We start from the raw sequence: 25,144 nt of genomic DNA, 5'->3' as shown, positions 1-25,144 counted from the left end.
ACAGATCAGAATCACTCTGTGTCTCTTGGATGAACTTCCAGGAGATTGGGGAATTAAGAGGAACGGGAAAGGAGAATGAGAGGGACTCCGAGGAGAATGAGCAGCATCTGGAGAGCAGCAGGTGATGGCCCAGCAGCGGACAGGCGATCAACAACACATGCAGCCAGGCCAGCGCCTTTGCACTAATGTCCGGCCAACCAGGAAGTAGCTGTGGGGGTATCTGCACAAGAAAGGAGGAGGACGGAGGAGAATGGCTGAGTGGTGGGCATGAGGACAACTTTATATACATACCTGCTCCCCTCCTTTTTACTGTATGTTTTTAGCTCTGGTATCCTTTGGGCAAATGATCCAATTCTACACTTCAAGTTATGAGTCCATTAAAAATTCCTTAGCTAAATGCATATTTTCAAGCACTTATAGATGTCGAGAGGGATGAATACTAGAAAATACTAGAAAAACATTCACTTTTTCTCCTAAGATTTCTCCTAGGTGATATTTTTACACCTTCTCAATAAAATGCCTTTTTAACCAGCATTAATAAAATACTCAGAATCCTTTTGGCAGGACTCTTTCACCTACTTTTTGGTACTTTTTCAATTGGAGGGAGCTGAAAAGTTATTTTAACAAAAGATGAAAAATTATTTTAACAAAAATGATAAATTATCTCCTAGAAAAAAAAAACAAGAAGAAAAAGTAAATTGAATAAGGGCCACCGTGTTTGATAAGCAAATAAATAATTTTGATACTGATCACAAAGGATCCCCTTTTGTTATTAGTTAAAGAGGAACTGTAGTGAAAATTACAAAATTAATAAAATTGCTTATCTTACACAATATTTATTTATAGATTATTTAGTCAGTGTTGGCCCATTGTAAAATCTTTCCACTCCCTGATTTACATTCTGAAATGTATCACTGGTGGTGACATCTTTAGTTCTTCCAGGTGATCTGTATGGAATGTTCCATCATGCACATAGCGTGATATTGCTTTCTTGGCAGGTGGAAAAAGCCATTATTTCCCACAATGCAACGTGGTTCACAGACAGAAAACTTTCAGGACCATGGCCCTGACATAACACTGTGGGGGATTTCCCCACACTATCCGCGCCACACATACCCCCCCTGATGATCTATTTGAGAAAAGGTTACGATTTCTCGTGGGAAAGGGGGTATCAGCTACTGATTGGAATGAAGTTGGATCCTGGGTTACAGTTCCTCTTTATTTATTTATTTATTATTTATTTATTGTATTTATAAAGCGCCAACATATTACGCAGTGCTGGACATTAGTTTAGGTTACAGACAATATTTAGGGGTGACATACAGCAAAATGACAATACCTGAATACAAGAAAGACCAGATCATGCAGCACAGTATGAGTACAAGGTAATTCTTAGTCAGTCGCTGGAGGGGAGCATGGAGATTAGGCAAGTTAGGTTCACTCAGACGCATAGCATGGGTTCACAGTAATGGAGGTGAATGATCAGGTAGGACACAAAAGGAGGAGGACCCTGCCCAAAAGCTTACAATCTAGAGGGAGAGGTAAGGACACGAAAGGTAGGGGACCAGAGTTCAGCTGTGGGTTTAGAGCACTTGGGAGGGATGGTAGGCCAGAGTGAAAAGGTGAGTTTTTAGGGCATTCTTGAAGATGTTGAAGGAGGGGGCTGCCTTAATGGGTGGAGGTAGGGAGTTCTATAGTGTTGGAGCAGCTCTTGAGAAGTCCTGGAGGCATGCATGGGACTGGGTGATGCGGGGGCGGTTAGGCGAAGTTCATTGGAAGAGCGGAGTGAGCGGCTAGGTGTGTACCTCTGAGTAAGATCGGAAATGTAGGTTGGACAGGTTTTGTGGACAGATTTGTAGGTCAGACACTGTTCTTGAATCTGATTCTGGACTGGATAGGAAGCCAGTGGAGGGATTCAAGGAGGGGATCCGCCATGGTGGAGCGATGGGAGCAGTGGATATTTCTGGCTGCCGCATTTATGATGGACTGCAGTGGGGCTGTTCGGGTCATAGGGATACCAGACAGAAGGGCATTGCAGTAGTCAAGGCGGGAAATTATGAGGGCATGGATGAGGAGTTTGGTGGTGGCAGAGGTCAGGAAAGGGCAAATCGTACAGATGTTACGAAGATGGAAGTTGCAGGACTTTGTGAGGTTTTGGATGTGGGGAGTGAAGGAGAGTGCGGAGTCCAGGGTGACACCCAGACAGCGTGCTTGAGAGGTAGGGCGAATGGTAGTGTGGTTAACAGTGACATGCACATCTGGGAGGTTCATGGATGGCCGGGGTGAGAAGATCATAAATTTAGTTTTGTCTAGATTTAGTTTCAGGAACTCAAGGAGGAGATGGCTAATAGGCAGGAGGAGACCTTGTCCATGGTAGTGGTGGATATGTTAGGGGTGTGGAGGTAGATCAGGGTGTCATCTGCATACAGATTATAGTTAAAACCCATGGAGGAGATAACCTTGCCAATGGAGGATGTGTATAGGGTGAACAATAGGGGGCCAATGACCTAGCCTTGGGGGACTCCCACCGAGAGGTGGTTGGGGGTGGAGGAGGACTCATTGGATGCGGTCATGAAGGAGCGGTTGGAGAGGTAGGATGAAAGCCAGGTCAGGGCGAGATCGTGAATGCCCATGGACTGGAAGGACTGGAGGAGTAGGGGATGATCTACTGTGTCAAAAGCAGTGGCGTACCTAGGGCATTTGGCACCCGGCGCTGGGTATTAAAAGACACCCCCCCTAAACAAATGGGCGTGACCACAACCTGCGGCATACTTTGCGGCAAAAATAGGCGTGGCCATGACCGGATGAGGGCGGAGCTAACTGTAATTTAAAGTATTAGCTAGTATAGTTGCCCCCAGTATAGCTAGTAGTTTCCCCCAGTATAGCTGCCCCCAGTGAAGCTAGTATAGTTGCCCCCAGTGAAACTAGTTGCCCCAATGAAGTTAGTATAGTTTCCCCCAGTATAGCTAGTTTAGTTGCCCCAGTATAGCTAGTATAGTTGCCCCAGTATAGCTAGTATAGTGGCCCCCAGTATAGCTAGTATAGTTGCTCCAGTATAGCTAGTATAGTTGCCCCCAGTATAGCTAGTATAGTTGTCCCCAGTATAGCTAGTATAGCTGCCCCCAGTATAGTTGCCCCAGTATAGCTAGTATAGCTGCCACCAGTATAGCTGGTATAGTTGCCCCCAGTATAGCTAGTATAGCTGCCCCCAGTATAGCTAGTTTAGTTGCCCCCAGTATAGCTAGTTTAGTTGCCCCCAGTATAGCTGGTATAGTTGCCCCTAGTATAGCTGGTATAGTTGCCCCCAGTATAGCTGGTATAGTTGCCCCCAGTATAGCTAGTATAGTTGTCCCCAGTATAACTGCCCCCCAGTATAGCTAGTTTAGTTGCCCCAGTATAGCTAGTTTAGTTGCCCCCAGTATAGCTAGTATAGCTGCCCCCAGTATAGCTAGTATAGCTGCCCCCAGTATAGCTAGTATAGTTGCCCCCAGTATAGCTAGTATAGTTGCCCGAAGTATAGCTGGTATAGTTGCCCCCAGTATAGCTGGTATAGTTGCCCCCAGTATAGCTGGTATAGCTGCCCCCCGGTATAGCTGGTATAGCTGCCCCCAGTATAGCTAGTATAGTTGCCCCCAGTATAGCTGGTATAGTTGCCCCCAGTATAGCTGGTATAGCTTCCCCCCAGTATAGCTAGTTTAGTTGCCCCCAGTATAGCTAGTTTAGTTGCCCCCCAGTATAGCTGCCCCTAGTATAGCTAGCATACCCCAGTATAGCTAGTTTAGCTGCCCCCAGTATAGCTAGTATAGTTGCCCCCAGTATATCTAGTATAGTTGCCCCCAGTATAGCTGGTACAGTTGCCCCCAGTATAGCTGGTATAGTTGCCCCCAGTATAGCTAGTATAGCTGCCCCCAGTATAGCTAGTCTAGTTGCCCCCAGTATAGCTAGTTTAGTTGCCCCCAGTATAGCTAGTTTAGTTGCCCCCAGTATAGTTGCCCCCAGTATAGCTAGTATAGTTGCCCCCAGTATAGCTAGTATAGCTGCCCCCAGTATAGCTAGTATAGCTGCCCCCAGTATAGCTAGTATAGTTGCCCCCAGTATAGCTGGTATAGTTGCCCCCAGTATAGCTGGTATAGTTGCCCCCAGTATAGCTGCCCCCAGTATAGCTAGTTTAGCTGCCCCCAGTATAGCTAGTTTAGCTGCCCCCAGTATAACTAGTTTAGTTGCCCCCAGTATAGCTAGTACAGTTGCCCCCAGTACAGCTAGTACAGTTGCCCCCAGTATAGATGCCCCAGGAGGGGGGAAGCAGTGCTAGAAGGAGGGGCAGTGGGGGCAGCGGTGGGGAGGGGGGAAATATCCCCCCCTCCCTCACCTGGGACCCCTCCTTCTGCCTCTCTCCCCCGCCATAGATTAGCAGGGGCAAGTGTGCGCCCGGCGGCGGGGAGACATGCGCAGAATTACTCACCACTTCCGCGTTCCAAACGCTGACAGCGTCATGTCATCACAAATCTCCGCCTTCAATGACGCCCACTGTGCTTCCGCTAATCAGGAAGCACAGTGGGTGGCTTCGAAGGCGGAGATCTGTGACGACATGATGCTGCCAGCGCTTGGATCGCGGAAGTGGTGGGTAATTCTCCGCTTGTCACCCTGCCGCCGAGCCCGCACTTGCCACCGCTAATCTATGGAGGGGGAGAGAGGCAGAAGGAGGGGTCCCAGGTGAGGGAGGGGGGGATATTTCCCCCCTCCCCACCGCTGCCCCCACTGCCCCTTCTTCTAGCGCTGCTTCCCCCTCCTGCTCTGCTGCTGTAGGGGGTCGTGGTGACACCCCCCTAGCTGTCTGTCACCCGGTGCACCACGCCCCCCTGCGCCCTACAGTAGGAATGCCACTGGTCAAAAGCTGCTGAAAGGTCAAGGAGGAGAAGAATGGAGTATTTACCTTCAGCTTTAGCTAAGGCAAGGTCATTGACCACTTTGGTGAGAGCAGTTTCGGTCGAGTGGGCAGGCCGAAATCCAGATTGCAGTGGGTCTAGTAGTGAGTTGGCATTGAGGTAATGGGTCAGGCGTTTGTGAACCAGATGCTCAAGGAGTTTTGAGGCAAAGGGGAGAAGGGAGATAGGGCGGTATTTGGAGGGTAGCGAGAGGTCGAGGGAGGGTTTCTTGAGCAGGGGTAGTACAGTGGCCTGCTTGAAGTCTGAGGGGTAGTTGCCTGTGAATAGGGAGAGGTTAAATGGGGTAGTGAGGACTGGGGCCAATTCCGTGAAGTGAGGCTGGAGTAAATCAGAAGGGATGGGGTCAAGGGGGGAAGTAGTGGTATGTGAAGTCTGCAGTAGGTGGTTGACTTCCTCGGTGGTAGTAGGAGTGAAGGATGTTTAAATAGAAAATGTAGTTCCCCAGATCTGTTCATAAATTCTAAAAATAAAAAAGGGACAGCAGAGGTGAAGAGAGGGACAGGAGAGTTTATCCAAAAGTAGTACAGTCACTGCAAAAAAGGGACAGTTTGGAGCTATGCATGGACTCCGGTGGGTAACGTCTCCGCAGGGTCGAGTTTTGCATTCCATGTAAAGCACAACTAACAAAGTGTGAATTGCTCTGAAAAGGAGGAAAAAAAACACACAGGGATGCCAAAGCTAATCAATATTCAAAAAAGCAAAGAACCTTTTCTACCCAGTTAGAAGTTCTCTCCCTCTGTTCTCCCTCTCCCATACTCTGCTCTTGGCCCAGGAGTCTCCTCCTCTTTTCTTAAGTCATGCAGTCACAGTAGTGTGCAGCAGAACACATGCTCACAAGTTCGCTCTGTCTCTGTTCCTCCTGTGTCCTCTCTCTAGAAGCTCCACACTTGAAAGGTAAGCCACAGAGGGTCCTAATTTCCCCATCTTTTCCTCTATAGCTTCCTCTCTGCAGAATAACCATGATCAGAGAGTCAGTACAAAAAAAACCAAAAAGCTCTTTGATGTCAGGCATTCTGTAGCATAGAGCAGCATAAAGAGTCCTTATGTATATCTCACATTCCAGCTGGCTGCCGTACAACTGCAGTAGTCCACGTCTTTGTATCTGTTTTACATTGGCTAGTCATGCATTTTATTAATTTGAGCATACTTCTACTACTTTCAACTTTTTGAGATGAATGATTTTGCTGCTGGCTTTTCTGATCTGCACAGCAAACTCGATAGATTTGTGCAGAGTTGTCAACATTCCACCAGTGACTGTTCAAATCATCTAGTCATTGAAGTAACAATCTGTTCTTTATTGTCGATGAGTGACGGGAGGCGAAGCAGCTGCTAATGTGGCTGGTATTTAAATCTTTGCAAAAAAAAAAATAACAATAATGATTGTGATTGTGAGTTAATTCCATGGCTGATTTATTGAAAGGATTTTAATCTTAGGCTTAGGTTCATGACAAAAACAATCCAACAGGTTGAAGAATAGGGATAGTGGTGGTGATTTTTGGGGGCAATTTAACGGTAGTTTTTTTATAAGAACCTAATTGATTGGGTACGTTAACATGTTAGAAGATCACAAGGGTGAAAATAGTTTTTAGAGTTTATGTTATGCTATCTGTGTTTTTCTTCAAAACTTAACTAAACGCATTTTGTAAAAGAATCGGAAACACAGTGTTTGAATGCGAGTTTATGGAGCAATGTCATCTTTCATTCATAATGGATTATTTTTATCTTCTTTATAGTTTGTGTGCTTTATGTTATTTTTATGTTGCCTGTCCAGTAATGCTGCTTTTGAAATGCTTCTGTGACGGCACTGAGATCAATGTGAACGCAATGTTCCTGCACGGTCTGATAACTCAAACACATTTCTAATATGATAAAAGCACATGGTAAAAGACTTTGTCAATGCATAACTAAAGCATCCTTCTATCCCAAAGTGCTTAGTGTGGTTTGCCTGGCTTAAAACAGAAGGTATTTGCAATTATTCTGATTTATGTCTAACTGTGGTTACCCACAATGCCCCATTACTGAATATGCAAATTATCTCTTTATGCCGCTGAAGCTAGGTTTATATCCAGACCCACCGATGTACAGCAAGCCTATAGCTTATACATTTTACAGAGCCACATCAACCCAACATGCAGACAGCCTATTTCGGACTTTTGGTCTTCCTCAGTGCATAGTAGGGATTGATATGGCTCTATAAGATAGGGGCTTGGACCAGTACAACCGAGTACCTAAGAAGCAGGGAGACCCACTAGGAAAGTATAGGGGACTAAAAGTGACTGAAAAGCCCTCCTACTGAAAAGCAATGCTTAGTGTGGTTTGTCTTCTTAAAACAGAAGGTATTTACGATAATTCAGATTTAGGTGTATAACTGTGGTTACCCACAATGCACCACTACTGTGTATGCAAATTATCTCTTTATGCCCCTGAAGCCAGGCTTACATCCAGAACCGCTGGTGTGTAGTAAGCCTACAGCTTATAAAATATACAAAATCCCATGAATCCAACATGCAGACAGCCTGTTTCAGGCTTTCCTGAAGTGATGCCTTTCCTAGGTTGTGGTTAACTTTCTTCATGCCTGACATTCATCTAACAACCTGCCCCCCTCCATAGAGTGTAATTAAGGTAAACATACATGGGGTTAAATTTTCCAGTAGATTTAAACAGATTTTTATTGTGTCTGCTAATAATTGTTTCGGTAGCACCTGTCAAATGGATTTCAGCCAACCTGCACGGGTTCATGGTGGCCCAATTTAGCAAATGATTTATCAGTCCCTGGTTCCTAAATCGTTTGTGTAGTAGTGATGAAAGTACCACCACATTCCACTCAATCCCCGATTAGGTTTTATGCGGTTAACGTTCGTCATGCCTGACATTCATCTAATACTTAGTGACAACCTGTGCCACCCCCACCCCACCACCACCACCACACCACCACATTTCCATAGAGTGGAATTAAGGTAAACATACATGGGGTTAAATTTCCCAGCAGGTTTGAACACATTTTGATTGCCTGTGCTAATAAGTGTTTTGGTAGCACCTGTCAAATGGATTTCAGCCAAACTGGTCTTAAGCCAGACAAACACTGGTTCATAATGGCCCAATTTAGCAAATTAATAATCACTTCCCATTCCTAAATCAATTGGGAAGTAGTGATCAACTTAACACCCCGTTCCACTCAAATCCCAATTAGATTTTAGTAATTGAACTACTAGCATTATTCCACTCATGATGCAGAGATCAATCCTCTTCCTGATCAATAAAATTTTTTACCATCAAGCCTCATCACCCTTTCGATAGATAAACTGCTCAAATTTAATCGGATAGGTCGGGACAGTGGATCTGTGGCAGATTCCATCAAAGTGATTGGACCTTCCATTAAAGTCGGCCTGCATATCAGATCACATAGCAATCAACAGTATGATCGGGAGCAGCAGTAACGTGTCATGCATTGAGCTGTGCAGTGATTAATGCCTTGTACACACCATGCAATTACCCGTCAGATAAACGGGTCAAATAGATTATTTCCAACAACAAGTCCGCTCTTATTTCCGATTGCTTTTCTGATCCATTTTCTGATCACTTCTACATAAAAAATCTTTCAGAAAAATAATCGGAAATCAGATCAAACCAGTAGAAAATAATCGATTCTACCCGTCTATCTGACGGGAAATTGCATGGTGTGTACCAGGCATTACAGAGGCATAGTTGGGCATCGCATTGAGCAGTACAGGACTAGAACGATAGCCAATTGTTTCTTTTTCTGAGCATATTGCAGCAGACATTTGCTCGACGTGCAATTTTTTTAAACTTGGTGGACCAATTAAATCTTAATCAATAAGGTTTTTGATTAAAGAGGTTTAGCCGTTTGCATAATTGTGCAAGAAAGGACGCATGTATCGCATCTCAATTTGTGACCTGCAGATGAATTGCAATCAATCACTTCAACACAAGTCCGGCATACAATGTTTTCTATTGATAATTTTTTTCCTGGCCGTAATTAGAACTTGACCAACCGCGAGCTGTCCTTCTTCTCTTTGTATTTTTGACTAAAACACCTTCATAGACAGAACAAACGTTTAAAGAACATGTACAAGAGGAAAAGGTGGGAGGTGCACAGGTTCGTTTTCCATTGGTTCAAAGAAAGTGAGCAAACAAGCGTTGATCCTAGTGTTATTTAATAATGCCATACCCTTGTTTGCCCATTCCCCCTTGTAGTTTCCGTGTACAGCAGTGCAGCTTAGTGCAGAGAGTGCAAATACTTTTACCTGTTCAATATGTGGAAAGCCGAAACATACAAAAAAAAAAGACAGGCACATTATAGGATTATATCATCAGGAGGATGTTTTGAGATGATGTGGTCAGCACATTCCTGTATCTCTAGGGTCTAGGGTGGCTGGATAGTGTACTGGTTAAGGGCTCTGCCTCTGATGCAGGAGACCTGGGTTCGAATCTTGGCTCTGCCTGTTCAGTAAGCCAGCACCTATTCAGTAAGGAGTCCATGGGTAAGACTCCCTAAAATAGCTACTGCCTCCTGGGTGCATCCCAGTGGCTGCAGCTCAAGTTCTTTGAGTCCACCAGGAGAAAATAGCGCGAAAAATGTTATTTGCCTTGTCTCAAATCCCAGAGACATCATCTGCATGGAGTTTGCATGCTACCCCTAAAAAAGTCTTTCCTCTTGGGGATCTCATATCTCCTATGATGAATAGACTTCTAGGTTATTTGGTGGCCCCGCCAAATTACCTAGAATTTACTCCCCTAGAGTAAATGCCACTTAGGGGCAGTAAAGCCTGGTACATACTTTCAATTATGATTGGCCAATCAATGAACAATTTTTCCACCTCCATGTAGCATGTGGGTTTATCTACACAATCTGCTCAGTATTCAACATCTGTTGACCCTCATAGTACATGGAGGAGGTAAAATTGGTCAGTGATTGGCCAATCATAATTGAAGCTGTGTGCCAGGCTTGCCTCAGTCACACTCAGGCATTTTCAGCCCACGTTTCGCACTTTGCTGATCGCCAGTGATCAGCAAAGAGCTGTAGCACAAGTAATGCTATGGGATTACTCACACTGCTGTGATTGCAGCACATTTGCGATTTCCGCAATCGGCGAAAAATCGTGGAACGCAGCAATGCAAAATTATTGTCGCAATTGCTAGGGGATTGCGATTTGTGATTGGAATTTGCAGTTACGATTGTGACTGAGGCCTTAGGTTGCCTCACACATCCAATTTTTATTGACCAATGATTTGTTCAATTTGACCTCTTCCATGTAGTATCAGAGTTCACTTCCACAATCTATTCACAGTATTACAAAAATGTTGTCTCTCATCCTACATGTGGTAAAATTGGCCAAGCATTGGCCAATAAAAATTGGATGTGTGTGCGCACCCTTATGCCTGGTGCACAAAATGCAATTTTCCATCAGATTGATGGTCAAATCGATTAATTCCGTCAGGTGCGATCATATTTCTGATAAACGATTGGAAATCAGATGTGACCTTTCGATCGTCAATCTAATGGAAAATTGTAATGTGTGTATCAGGTGGTATAATACAACCTGTTTTATTATTATGTTTTTAAATGTGCTTATTTGCTTGGAGGGAAATGTTTCAATCAAAGAAGTCATTTGTGCTTCCAGGGATCTGATATGGAGAAGATCTCTATCACCTCTATTCAGAAGTGCAATTACTTGTCTAAACTCACTCAGTAGATCAGATGTCTGTCCAAGAGTCGTCAGACCAGTTCACTCCTATAGAATAATGCATCTTTACCCTATCTCAGCGTATTTCAAAGTGGGTATCGAATTACACAGAAAGTACAGAATGTACAAGGTTGCGTTATTTAGTATATTAAAAAGTCTTGGCAGGCTCTTCCAGATGTACAGAGTGTCTCTTTACTGCTATCTATCAGCAATTCAATTGATCTGGACTTGTTGCATAAGCCATCTCCAGTGTGAGACAGGCTGTACTCTATATAACCATACATAAAATGCTGAGGAATGTTCTGAGCCAGGAGCGATTCTGACAGATGCTGTGTCACAAATGGAATCCTTCTGTGAGATCGGGCCAGCTATAGATTGCATGCAAGGGGAATAGATTGGATTTCCCATTCCTACTCGCTACAGGAAAGCATGACATCTCTCACTTTTTTACCAGCCTCTGGATTTGGAGTAAACGCAATGGCCGATGCATTTGTGGGCATGCCGGCGTATATAAAGGAATTTAAAACATCCACAGTGTGAAATTTAAGAGGACTAAGCTCTGAGCAATAAAAGAGAAAGTATAACAAAGTCCAGATTTATGCAGAGAGAAACGTTAAAAGCAGACCTGAAGTGAACAAAAACATATGATATATTGAATTGTATGTGTAGTGCGGATAAGGAATAGAACATAAGTAGCAAAGAAAATAGTCTCCTATTTTATTTTCAGTTATATAGCTTTTTTTTATAAACATTGCACCATACTGTCATATTTGCAGTTTAGAAACCACACACAGCTATAAAAAATAAGAAATAATGACCCTTTGAACTTTCCTGCAATAAAACCTTATCTCAAGCTGTCTCTCACTGTTTCTTGGTTGTTTAAGTGCTTCAGAAAACAGGACTGTATTCAGCCCAGTGGGTCGAATAGCTCAGAGAAGCTCTTTTGCACAGATAACAACTAAAGGATTTTTTTGTAACTCTTCCTGTACTGGAAAGCAATATGAGATTCTTTTCTTTGCTACTAATGTTCTATTTCTTAAGGGGCCCATACACTGGTCGATTTCAGCCATCGATCGATCGATTCTATAGAATTGATAGATCGATCAGAAATCGATTCTTTCAAATCTATCGATCGATTGATTTGTGGTCGATTTCGAATCGATGTCGATGGATTTGATCTATCTGACAGGATGAAAGATCTAGGTCGATCTGCTGCTGGTAGCAGATCCCATGGCCCATAGAGTTGCATTGGATCTAATGGTGCAATAATGCATTTAGATACATTTCCAATAGATTTCCTTCCGAAATCTATTGGAAATCTGTTCCTAGTGTGTGGCAAACATCAGATAGATTCCTGTCAGATTCAACTTGACAGGCATCTGCCAGAAATCTATCTGGTGGTTGAATCTGCTGCAAATCTATAAGCGTATGGCCACCTTTAGCTGTACTAAACATACAATTCATTATCTCATAAGCAGGGATGGTCATAGTCAGCCAACTTCGCTACACTGGAACTACGCGTATTTTTACGCAAATACGCTTCGCAATCTACGGCTCCGAAATCAGCCACTTTGCTACGTTAGCATACCGTAGACTACGCATTAAAATACGCAAGCTTCACGTATTGCATAGCGTAGTTGATGCGACCGCTTATGCCCTTATGCGGAAAAATGTCCGCAATAATCTGCTAACTATGGGCATACACAAACTAATATAAGCATACATTCCAACACCCAATGCGGAATTGCATGCGTATAAAGGGCAATAAAATTTCTGCGCATGCGCAATGACCCATATGAATGCAGTTACCGCACGCGTAGTTGACTTCGCAATACATACGTCAACTACGCGTAGCGGGCGAAGCTAAGCATAGCAGGACTACGACTACGCGGAAATGCGTACGTGTAGTTCTTAAACTTCGCCTACGAACTACAATGCGTAGATTCGTGCTGGCGTAGTTTACGAGCAACCCTGCTCATAAGTTTATTTTCGCTTCAAGTTTGTTTAAGTATGAACTGTGCCTCTGTGGTTATCAACATTGTCATGTGTCCTTTTTTAATTTATTAAGCTGTAGATAATCATGTTATCAAGGTTTTCCCCAGTGTCTCAACTGCGACCTGCAGTGGCGTAGCTAAGGAGCTGTGGGCCCCGATGCAAGTTTTACATGGGGCCCCCCAAGCACTCTATACATAACAATTGATACGGCGCACCAAAACCTGCCAATGGCAACTACAGTGTCAGAGGTGCAAGAAGAGGCTGGGAAACAGTTTGTTAGTGATTACTACTATTCACAGCATCTATAGAAATGATTATTATGAGCACAGGACCAATAGAGAGGTAATAATGTAGATGAGAGAGAGCCCTTTGGGGCCCCTCTGGCCCAAGGGCCCCGATGCGGTCGCTACCTCTGCACCCCCTATTGCTACGCCCCTGGCGACCTGATACAAACCTCTGACCTTCTGACTCCAGGAATTATGCACTTCTAAAATGATTATTGTGGTGTCAGACATGCTGCTGCTACACTGCAAAGCATGATGGGAGCTGAGCATCTGGAGAGCAGTGGGCGGTTTCTTATGAGCCAGTGCTTGGCAAATCTATTCAGAGACTAGTGTTGAGACTCTCCCCTATCCTTAGCCTGAAGCAGAGGCAGTGGCTGCCTGTTGGCTACACACAGTCCCTGCCCCTAAACAGCATTGTCTGAATGAAAAACGGGGAACCTGAGATTGTGCAGTCAGATGATCACTAGTATATATATATTGTAAATCAACTTGACCAAAAACCACCCCATAGTCATGTAATTAAGTGAGTACACCCCCTGTAACGGTTTTTCTTTTTAATGTGTGTCACTGGTCATATAAATATTTAATCTTCAGTCAAACAAAATATAAACATAAATGTAATGTAACTGAACATAATAAACTTGGAAAATATTAGTTTGTAACAATTAAACAAACAGGCCATTTCCTTTGGAACAAGGAAGGACACTATTTGCTTGGAACTGCCCACTTCAGCTACAGTTCGCATTTCTTATAGCAGTTTACCAGGTTTGGATATTGACTTCTTCCCAATTTCTCCATACAATTTTTTGTATCTGCTTCTTGCTGAGAGGGTTTCCTGCCTGCACTGCCCACTTCCAATCTCTCTATAGCATCTCAATGGGATTTAGACCCAGGCCTTGACTTGACTATTACAGCATCCCCCATTCTTTTTTTTTTTTGTCAGCCATATTTGTAGGATTTGATTGACTGTATAGGCTAATTCTCATGTTACTAAATCACTTTCAGGAGATGTTCAGTTATCTCATAGGCTGGCTTAAATGATTCCCAAATACCGTCTGCTACAATGAAAACGTTTTTGTGGATTGTGGTGAGCTAACCAGTCTTGATACTCTAAAGCAGATCTATCTAAGCTATAACATTTCCACCACAATGCCTTACAGTTTTTCTTTTGATGAAACATCGTCTTTTGGTTTTATCAGGCATGTCTTCTGGTACTCAGGCTATATAATTTTACTTTTGCCTTATCTGTCCAAAGAACATTGTTCCAGGAGCCCTTGATGTTCTTTCTGGACAGCAAAGGTTTCCTCCTGGCACTCTCTAAATAGGCCCGGCTCAAGACTTCCTGGATAGCAAAGGCACTCTAACTGCCAGGGTCGGACTGGGACACCAAGGGCCCACCAAGGAAGTTTCAGCCTGGGGCCCGCTCCCCCCCCCCCTCCCCACAGTCCCCTTCTCCCCCAATCCCCCCCCCCCCCCCCATTTTGGGCTCACATACACATGTACTCTAGAAATTTTGCATGATTATGGTAGGGAATAGATTGTGAGCAATTCTGAGGACAGTCTCCAATAAGGACATGTCCACATGCGGCAGCAAAAATAGATGGGTGTCACCACGCACTGGAACATGGGCGTGCTCATGATGGGTCATAGGCAGACTTAAAAAAAACAACACAAAATAAGTAGCAGTGTTATTCACAGAGATTAGGGCCCGACCAGATACATTTTAGATAAAGATAATCAAGTATGGTAGTTACATGCCTCATGATAATTCATCAAGTAGTCAAATGGCAGCAGATTTCCCGACAAAATGCAATTAGATTGGCGGCAGATTTCCCCACAAAATACAATTAGATTGGCGGCAGATATCCCCACAAATTGCAATTAGACTTACGGCAGATCGCCCCACAAAATGCAATTAGACTTACAGCAGATATCCTCACAAAATGCAATTAGACTTACAGCAGATATCCCCACAAAATGCAAGTAGATTGGCGGCATATTTCCCCACAAAATACAATTAGATTGGTGGCAGATATCCCCCCGCTAGGTAGGGAGTGACAGGAACCCCCAGTTAGGTAGTGAGTGACAGGGACCCCAGGTTAGTTAGTGAGTGACAGGGACCCCAGGTTAGTTAGTGAGTGACAGGGACCCCAGGTTAGTTAGTGAGTGACAGGGACCCCAGGTTAGTTAGTGAGTGACAGGGACCCCAGGTTAGTTAGTGAGTAACAGGGACCCCAGGTTAGTTAGTGAGTGACAGGGACCCCAGGTTAGTTAGTGAGTGACAGGGACCCCAGGTTAGTTAGTGAGTAACAGAGACCCTAGGTTAGTTAGTGAGTGACAGGGACCCCAGGTTAGTTAGTGAGTGACAGGGACCCCTGTTAGTTAGTGAGTGACAGGGACCCCTGTTAGTGAGTGACAGGGACCCCCGGCCGTTAGGTAGTTGGTAAAGGGATCTGGCTGTGCTCAGTGGGCTGCTGAGTGAGTCTCCTCACCCCTCCCCGCGCCCCCCCCCAACACCACACACACAAAGTAGCCCACCGTGTGCAGGGAAACTCTGCTGAGCCTGACTGGCAGCGTGGCAGCAGGTCCCGGCGGGCGGCGGCGGGCGGCAGACTCAGGCGGTGTGTGGCTGCTGCGGGCCTGCGGCGAGCGGCTGCCTCCTCAGAGTGTCCCACTTACTGCACTGGCCAGGCGTTCCCCTTGCGGCGGGCTGCGGCGAGCTGCGGCGTCTCCAGACAGGCCTCAGACTCACAGTCTGTCTGGCGCCAGGCGGCGTGATGCGGCGTAAGGCGGAGCTTGTCCCACAATGATCAGGCCTGCCTCATATAGGTCTGCGGGCTGCGGCGGGTGCGCACAGGCGGCTGCGTGATGACGTCACACTGGCGCAGGCCCGGTCGCCCAGGGAGGAGAGAAGGGCCCTCTCTAGTCATGTGACCGAATTTTTTCACAGTAATTCGGTGGGTCAGTACGACCCTACTAACTGCGGTGGACTGAAAATAAGGTAGTGCTGCCCTTTAAGTGCATCAAGTGGATGTGTGGACCCTCTGGATACTGGATAAAATGGTACACTGACACCCCTGAGTTAAGGTGGTCGCAGAACTTGTTGCTGTTTACCATTGAGGTCACGAGTCACGGCTGTCCTTGATTACTTACTGAGCCACACTGGCAGGTGCTGCAACTACACTCTGCTGTCTCCCCCACTCTTAGTAAGCCGGCTAGCTTTAGGTACCTGTACCTATAAGTGTGATGTGAATGTGACCTGGAGTGGATGTGTTGAGCACTATATGGGGTGCTACTTTTGTTTTAGATGATTTTAGATTTCCATTGGTACTTTGCATAGGAATAAAGTCTAGTATTTGTACTTTTCCATAACCTATGCTTTATGGAATTCTTTGAACCACTCTCTAAATAGGACCAATAGCTTTAAATAGGACCAAAGAGATACCCCAAAGATTCCTCCAAGACCCAAACTACTAATATTCTGACTATTTGCACTTGAATCGGCACAGCTCACTCTAATTTATTTGTTTGGGAGGCAAAATTTGTATTTAGGTTTATTTATGTTATACAGTAGACTAAAAAATAAAAGATCCATGACTGTTGTTATTTTGTATTACCACTATCATTGTTAAAAAGAATCTCACATATCTTTTTAATTATTACAATACATAGGATTACAGACAATGATAACAGGGGTGAACGACAGCACAATACAGGTAATAGGCAATACATACAACAATACAGGTAAAATAAGCAATAAGATACACAACACAATACAGGTGGTAATACAATGCCAGATCATACACTGGAGTAGAGTGTACAATCAAGTATGATACACAAGGGAAGAGGGCCCTGCCAATGGGTTACAATCTAGAGGGAAGTGGCAGTGAAACAAAAGGAGGAGAAGGTGCATCGAGAGGTTCTTGGCAGAGAGAGTTAGGGCATCAGCGAAGTGGTGTAGGCCTCCTTGAAGATGTGAGTTTTGAGGGCTTTTTTGAAGGATGGTTGTTGGAGGTTGCAAGCGTGATGGGCAGTGGGAGAGAGTTCAACAGGATAGGGACAGCTCTACTGAAGTCCTGTAGTCATGCATGGGAGTGCGAGGTGTGTGGGGTGGTTAGGGGGAGGTTGTTGGAGGAGCGACGTGGGTGGCCAGGTGTGTATCTGCCGACCAGGTCATAGATATAGGTAAGGCAGGACTTGTGTATAGATTTGTAGGTCAAACATAGGATCTTGAAGCTGATTCAGAAAGGAGCTGGAAGCCATTGAAGGGATTTCTATAGAGGTGTCGTGAAGACAGAGCGGTGGGAGGAGTAGATTAGTCTGACTGCTACTTTTATAATTAATTGTATGGAGGCAACGCGGTTCTATGGAAGGCCTAACAGGAGGGTGTTGCCGTAGTCCAGGCGGGAGATGATGAGGGCATGGACAAGGAGTTTGGCAGTGTCTGGGGTCAGGAAAGGTCGGATCTTGGAGATGTTATGTAAATGGATATTGCAGGCCCTAGCAATGGTTTGGATGCGAGGGGGGGGGGGGGGGGGGGTGAAGGAGAGGGCTGAGTCCAGGGTGACACCCAAGCAGCGGGCTTGTGTGATTGGATGGATGATCTTTTTGTTAAAATACATGGGAAAAAATTGCTTATGGGCTTTCAATCAGTTTTCTTTGCGCAGACTACATGATTAATCAAAAAGTGCAAATTTTGTGATTAAAGGAGGGAAGATCCTCTTTCTATCCCTTGGTCCCTATCAGGAAAAAATCCACTCACTTCCTGTTGAGGAAAACAAACCACAATCACCTGGAAATAAAGTGATGGTAAATTTCCTCACTGATGACATACATTATTGTAGCCTTACTGGCAGTATTGACGAGCCTGGCTCGTCCAGCAGAAACATGCTGAAAGCGGTATTGACGAGCTGAGCTCGTCAATACTACAAGGGAGATTTCCTGTTTGTCTGCCCCGCCGGCTTCATCTTTCCCTCATCAGAGGGATTATCCAGGATGGCTGGATGCCTGACTGCACGCTGCGGGTAGCGATCTGTGCTACCCCCAGCGTGCAGAACTAGCATCCAGCCACCCTGGGGAATCCCTGGGCAGCGGATCAGTGGGGCAGAGTTCTGCAGGGCTGGTGGGGGCTCCCCCTTCTATGCGGTGGGCAGGGCGGTCCCTTCTATGCGGTGTGCGGAGGGGTCCCTTTTGTACAGGCTGGTGGCCGGGCGGGGACTCCTCCCTCTATGGGAGGAGTCCCCTTCTATGCGGGCGGGCTGTAGGTGGCCTCTCTCCCTCCCTCGTACCATCTCCTCTCCCTCCCGATCCCCTCTTCTTCAAACCCCCCTGATCTGAAGCCCTTTGAGGTCTACTCACCCGAGGGCTCTCTCTATCGGTGGCAACAGCGCTTCCTCCTCCATCGCTGAAGTACCGGTCTGTGCAGTTACAGTACGAGGCTTGGTGACGTCACCAAGCCTCATACTGTAACTACACAGAGAACGAGACTTCGGCGATGGAGGAGGAAGTGCTGCTGCCGCCGCCACCAGCCCGGACAGAAGGGACCCCCCCACATAGAGGGGGGGAGTCCCCGCCCGGCCACCAGCCCATACAGAAGGGACCTCCCCATCCACCGCATAGAGGGGGAGCCCCCCCATACAGGGGCTTCAGACGGGGGAGCAGAGAATCGGGAGGGGGACGACGACACATCTGGCTACCTATAACTGGCTACACATCTGGCTACCAATAACTGGCTACACACCTGGCTACCAATAACTGGCTATACACCTGGCTACACACCTGACTACCCTTACATCTGGCTCCCTATAAATCTGGCTACCTAAAACCTGGCTACACATCTGGCTACCTATATACCTGGCTACACATTTGGCTACCTATATACCTGGCTACACATCTGGCTACCTATATACCTGGCTACACATCCGGCTACCTATATACCTGGCTACACATCTGCGTCCTATACTCACCATTGGCATGCTGATTCCTCGTCGCGTACCTCTGATTGCTTACCCAGTGCCTTCTTCCATTTTTTGCTTCTTCCTCAGCGATGACATGTCCCTCGGCGATTACATGTCCCCCACCGATCGGCGTTGATGACACCAGGGTCACACAGCGTCATCAACATCTTGAAGCAAACACTTTTTTTATTAAATTCAATACAATAACCTGTATTGCATTCAATATAGAAAAAAAAATGATTGCAAAAAAAATGGTTGAAAATTATTGGAAATTAATTGAAACACTTTTTGCACGGAAATCCTGGGGAAATTGAACGCCAGGGTGGTTCAGAACAAAGGTGTAACTATGGGAAGTGGGCTGTCCCTGTAGCAGCGGTGGGGAGGGGGTTTAAGAGCTCTTGAGAGCTTCAAATTCTTAAAGGGATACTGTAGGGGGGTCAGGGGAAAATGAGTTGAACTTACCCGGGGCTTCTAATGGTCCCCCGTAGACATCCTGTGTTGGCGCAGCCACTCACCGATGCTCCGGCCCCGCCTCCGGTTCACTTCTGGAATTTCAGACTTTAAAGTCTGAAAACCACTGCGCCTGCACGCCCGTGTCCTCGATCCCGCTGATGTCACCAAGAGCGCACAGCGCAGGCCCAGTATGGTCTGTGTCTGCGCAGTACACTCCTGGTGACATCAGCGGGAGTGAGGACATGGCAACGCAGGCGCAGTGGTTTTCTGACTTTAAAGTCAGAAATTCCAGAAGTAAACTGGAGGCGGGGCCGGAGCAACGTTGAGTGGCTGTGCAGGCACAGGATGTCTGCGGGGGACCATTAGAAGCCCCGGGTAAGTTCAACTCATTTTCCCCAGACCCCCCTACAGTATCCCTTTAAGCTTCCTCATTAAAATGTAGGGCCGCCATTCCACTTGTTATGATTGGAGGGAACTCTTGGAGGCCATGTTTATTTTTTGATTCCTGGCGGATGGGCCTGCTGGTTTTTGGGATCATTATGGGGGAAAGGGGTGAGAACATCAAAGGGACCTCTTCAAAGATTTTCTAGGGGCTCCATGGTTTGTAGTTACTCTTCTGACTGAGGTAAATTTTTCCCCTTTTCAAACACTTAAGAGTCTTGACAGGGGTGTAACTAGAGGGGAGCAGTCCCTGTGACTGCAGGGGGGAGCAGAGCTGTAAGGGGGCCCCAACTACTAATTCCCTCCCTCTGATAAAGGGGTCCATCCTTCAGATCAGGTGTTTTTGTGGCTACATTTGTGATGGGTGTGAAGTTTATGATGTCCACACTTGTTTTGTGATCCTTGTTGGATAGGCCAGCAGGTTGCGAAGGTCACTAGGGGTAGGCAAGGGAAAGGGTGTGACCATTGGGGGGCCCGATCATAGTTCTGCTGGGGGGCCCCGTGATTTGTAGTTACGGCCCTGAGTCTTGTTATACATTCCTGTTTAACACGTATTTCTAAGTGTTCCTAGTAATGTATTCCAGTGTAGAGTAGCATTAGGGCTTGCATAGTGTGTTGTTTTCCAAAAGTTATCGCCTGCAGAATTGTTAAACACTCTGTCTAACTAAATGGAAACTTACCTATTGGAATGAATCAGGAGACACCGTAAGCAGAAAAATAGTTTATCAGCACTACAGCTTAAAAAACCATTGGGGTTATATTGAAAGATAATACAACGGCTGGACTCTGGCGGAGACACACTTCTTATCGTTATTGACTCAATGGGAGGTGTCAAACACATTCTTTTTACATTTTTCACCAATCTTTTATAGCACATTATAAGGAAGAAAAAGATCAGTTCCTACAACTGACATAAATGGGAGAATACTTGTTTTTTACATATTTTGTCTATCTCCTTTCCTTTTTATTTCTAAAAAAAAAGTTAATACCCCCCAAATCCCCCTGCATAATCCACCACTTTCTTGGATTTTGCACTTCCTGGAGGCAGAGCTATGAGCTGTAGCTCATAGGGATTTGGGGGTTATAAACCTATCCACAGGCAGCACGGTGGCGTAGTGGTTAGCTCTCTCGCCTTGCAGCGCTGGGTCCCTGGTTCGAGTCCCAGCCAGGCCACTATCTGCAAAGAGTTTGTATGTTCTCTCCGTGTCTGTGTGGGTTTCCTCCGGGCACTCCAGTTTCCTCCCACATTCCAAAAACATACGGATAAGTTAATTGGCTCCCCCTAAAAATTGGCCCTAGACTACAGTACTTACACTACATAATATAGACATATGGCAATGGTAGGGATTAGATTGTGAGCTCCTTTGAGGCACAGTTAGTGACAAGATATATATATACACTGTACAGCGCTGCGTAATATGTCGGCGCTATATAAATACTAAATAATAATAATAATAATAATATCCAAGCGGCAAAACGAGGGGTTTATAACCCCCAAATCCCCTCTCCTACCTCCGGGGATCGCTTCCTACTTGAGGCGGAGCTACAGCCATAAGCTCTGCCTCAAGCGCGTCAATCCCCGCTGATCGCCGCCTCTCCCCCGCCCCTCTCATCTGCCTTCACAGAGAGGGGCGGGGGAGAGACAGAGATCTGCGCGGCGATTGATGCGCATGGAGGCAGAGCTGCAGCTCATAGCTCTGCCTCCAGGAAGTGCAAAATCCACGACCAAGAAAGTAGTGGATTTTGCAGGGGGATTTGGGGGGTATTAACCCCTCATTTTCCCGTGGGATAGCGGCGGTTTAGCAGTGCTTATGGGGCTTAATATGAATATAGGCTAAAGAAGAGAAATGAGACTCGCTTCAGAGTCTTTTTAGGTCACAGTGTGAAAAACCTCACACCTTTATCATACAAAATGAATAAGAAAACACCTCTTCTGTCCCTCTCCTCTGACCTCCCTCCCTTATCCTTCCACCCCCCTCCTTCTCATCCATTGCTCTCTCTCTCCCTACCTTGCCATTGTGAGGTTCGGTTATAGATGTGACTCAACCTCTTTGCAATTATATTCCTCTAGTATGATTGATTTAAGCTCTGGTCCAACCAGAGGCGGGACAAGGTCCTTCAGCACCCAAGGCTGAGACAGCAAAGTGCACCCCTCCATCCCTCCCACCCCAGCCTTCACACACTGATTGTTATCAGAATAATAGGTGCCCCAGAGCCCCCAACCTCCCCAACACCTTAATCTCTAGTTATCTGGCTTGCAGTCACTGTCATGTATCCCCTTTTCTTATCTCTTTCTGCTTCAAACACAATTGGGAATGACAGCTGAATGAATAGTGCACCCCCTCCTACACTGCGCCCTGAGGCTGGAGCCTCTCCAGCCTCTGCCTCGGCCCGGCCCTGGGTCCGACCATTTATGTATTTTCTACGACTTCTAGGGTTATCAGCAATTGTTGGCTAGTGCTGCTCAAATCCGGAACCGGGAGATACCCAGATAGTTGCTATCCGGATATCTCCCAGTAAATCTGTGTGGGGGGGGGGGGGGGCGGTACAATGTCTGACGTCTTCTTCGTCCGTCCCTCGGCGCCTCCCACGATGTGCTCCACGCGCGTCACGTGATTACAAACACGTCCTCCTTCAACCCAGAAGGAGGAAGTGTTTGTAATCACGTGACCGCCACTTGGAGCGCATCATGGGAGGCACCGAGGGACGGACGAAGAAGACGTCAGACAAGTAAGATTGACACCTCCCCCCCCCCCCCCCCCCCCCCCCCCCCGCACAGATTTACTGGGAGATATCCGGATAGAAGTATCCGGATGTCTCCCGGTTCCGGATTTGAGCAGCCCTGTTGGCCTACCAGCTTTTATATACATTTACACTTGTGCGTATTATTCATGCTTGCGTGACCCTTAAGGTTCTTTCATACTCTGAAAATGTATTTGGCAGATTAGGTCGTTTTAACAATAATTAACCCTACATGTTTTACACCAAGTACTTGAGAACCTGAAGACATAATGACAAAAGTTGATTAGGTAATACATTTAATGACTAACTGGACAAGATTTCTTTGCAAGCTTTCAAAACTTAAAATTTCTTCTTCAGGCATAATACAGAAATGGACCAGAACCGTACAAAAGTAATGTCAATGTCATTACCTGTAAAGTTCTGTACCTAGTACCTTGAAACGTTCTGTTTCAGTTATGTATTCAATATCATGCATTGAGAAGAAACTTTTTGATAGCTTACAAAGAAATATTGTACCGTTAGTCATTAAAAGTATTACTAAACCGGCTTGGGACCATGGAAGTTAGAATCTACGCAGCATACAGATGCTCTCTTGTTCTGATGTGGCGTAGATTCTACACCAAAGCTTTCCGCAGTCCCTAGCCAATCGCTGCTCGTCGCAGCTGTGTGGCTGTAGACTCAGCTGTCATATGACAACCGAGCTTCCACCAATCGGTAAGGAGCCAGTTTCATTGGCTCTTTATCAGGTGATCAGTGTGAGCCAATTACAGGGATCACTGAATGGCCGTGTGAAAAAAAAGCTCTGGTCCTTAAAGCGGAATATAACCCTGCATTTCAACTTTGCTCTAAAACATTATTTACAGTATATTATATGCAACCAGCATTTTTTTTTTTACTAGACCAGCATTGAAAGGGTTACACAGGGCATCCGAACTTGAGTTAGATACTTTTTGTTTACATAAATGTATCTAAGTGTTTATTGTGACTCATCTCTCTCACTGAGAAGGAGTTGGAGGACAGCCAAAGAGTGTGTAACATTTCTAAATATATACATATAACTAAATAGAATGTAACTATCTGAACGTCTGCACCGAACTTAAAACCTCTGTGTTTAACCCTTCCAATGCTGGTCTAGTAAAAAAAAAATGCTTTTTGCATATAATATGCTGTAAATAATCTTTTAGAGCAAAGTTGAAATGCAGGGTTATATTCCGCTTTAAGGAGCCAGAGCCTTGCAGTCCGAAATGAGTTAATCAACCTTTGTTGTTATGTCTTGGGATTCTCTCCATGATGTGATAACACCAGACTACGTACTTGAAGGCACCGTTCAATTAGGTGATGAATATTGGGATCAGACAATTAAGGACAAACTTTCTTTTATGGATCCTCTGGTGTCCCTGACCTACCCCTAAATCCAAATCCTAGTTTATCCCTTACTTCCCCAAACCTTTTAGGTAAACTGAGGCCCTGAGAAAAAATGATCCTAGGGGCCCTAGCATTCTTATAATGTACTGATAGTAAACTTGTGGCCTCTACAGTCCCTCACTTGTGGAGCCCCTAAGGAGATTGGGGCCCGGTGCAGCCAAGAGTCAGGTCCTGTATCTGTTTTGTACTGGGAATGGGGACATTTTTCAGGATGCTGTATAGCTCCACTAGCTGACTGTATACACACACACATAACGGTATAAAGTGGGGTTACAGAGCTCTATATCTTTATACTGGGCAGGGGTGAGTTTCTGGTTGAGTTTATATTGTACAATATAGAATCTTACAGCTCTGCTCCGTCCCTTTGGTATAGATGGTACCCTCGGCTCCCATCATGCTTTGTAAAAGCAGCAAGTGTGACTCCACTGTAGTAAATTCAGCAGCTGTTAATTGCTGGTGTCATAAGTCAGGAGCCTGGGCCAGGTAGCCGCTGAGACATTGGGATAAATGTGAAGAATCCATTGTTAAAAACATCAATTGAAGAATATTGATAGCTGTTTAGTCTTTCATATTTTAAGTTTTGTTTTTGTCTTGTCTTGGACTGATTATACATAACAGTAACCTACCTCTATGACTTATTAACCCCAATGTAACCCAAAACATTCACTTGACTATAACCTTACCCGACCATCACCCTGACACTGACCTTTCTGAATCCTGACACCGAATCAGCATTGGAACTTCTAATTTAATTATTTTTTATTACTTTGTAATGGATGATTAGTTTTAATTTCATTTAATTTTTCTAGGTTTGCTACTATATGTTTACTTGTTCGTCTCATCATGGCACAAGTTACTTCACAGGCCCTTTAAAATGTTCACTTTAACTCTTAAAGTGGACCTGAACTCTTGCACAGGACAGAAGGAAACCATAGAGAAATGTACCCTGTATGTATTTAGAGAGTTTCGCCTGTCTAATTCCCCCTCATCTGTGACTAATCACAACTGTAATTTCTTCTCTCAGCTGTGTTAGTGGGCTGCCTTGGCAGACCAGCTAATTTGTAAGGATGGTAACCCTATGTCTGCTTCCATGAAAGCAGGAAGTAGACACATTGCAGGTTTATTGCAGGATTTACATCAGCTGTAACAAATAAATGTTTTCCTGTAAAGGTTATTATGCTGCTGCTTATCTTTTA

General features: G+C 45.3%; 1 protein-coding gene across 1 annotated transcript in view; it reads left to right on the top strand.

The window, feature by feature from the left end:
* The first annotated feature begins 5,752 nt into the window (after positions 1-5,752).
* The window catches only part of SLC1A3 (solute carrier family 1 member 3), a 127,527-nt gene continuing 108,135 nt past the window's right edge, over positions 5,753-25,144 (top strand). The window contains exon 1 of the mRNA XM_068250780.1: positions 5,753-5,840. The gene's annotated coding sequence lies outside the window, so the exon portion shown is untranslated. The remainder of the gene's footprint in view (positions 5,841-25,144) is intronic.

The sequence above is a fragment of the Hyperolius riggenbachi genome, chromosome 1 (genome assembly GCF_040937935.1).
Source record: "Hyperolius riggenbachi isolate aHypRig1 chromosome 1, aHypRig1.pri, whole genome shotgun sequence".
Taxonomy (NCBI): Eukaryota; Metazoa; Chordata; class Amphibia; order Anura; family Hyperoliidae; genus Hyperolius; species Hyperolius riggenbachi.
Note: the sequence above shows the minus strand (reverse complement) of the source record. Positions and strands in the feature narration are given on the sequence as shown.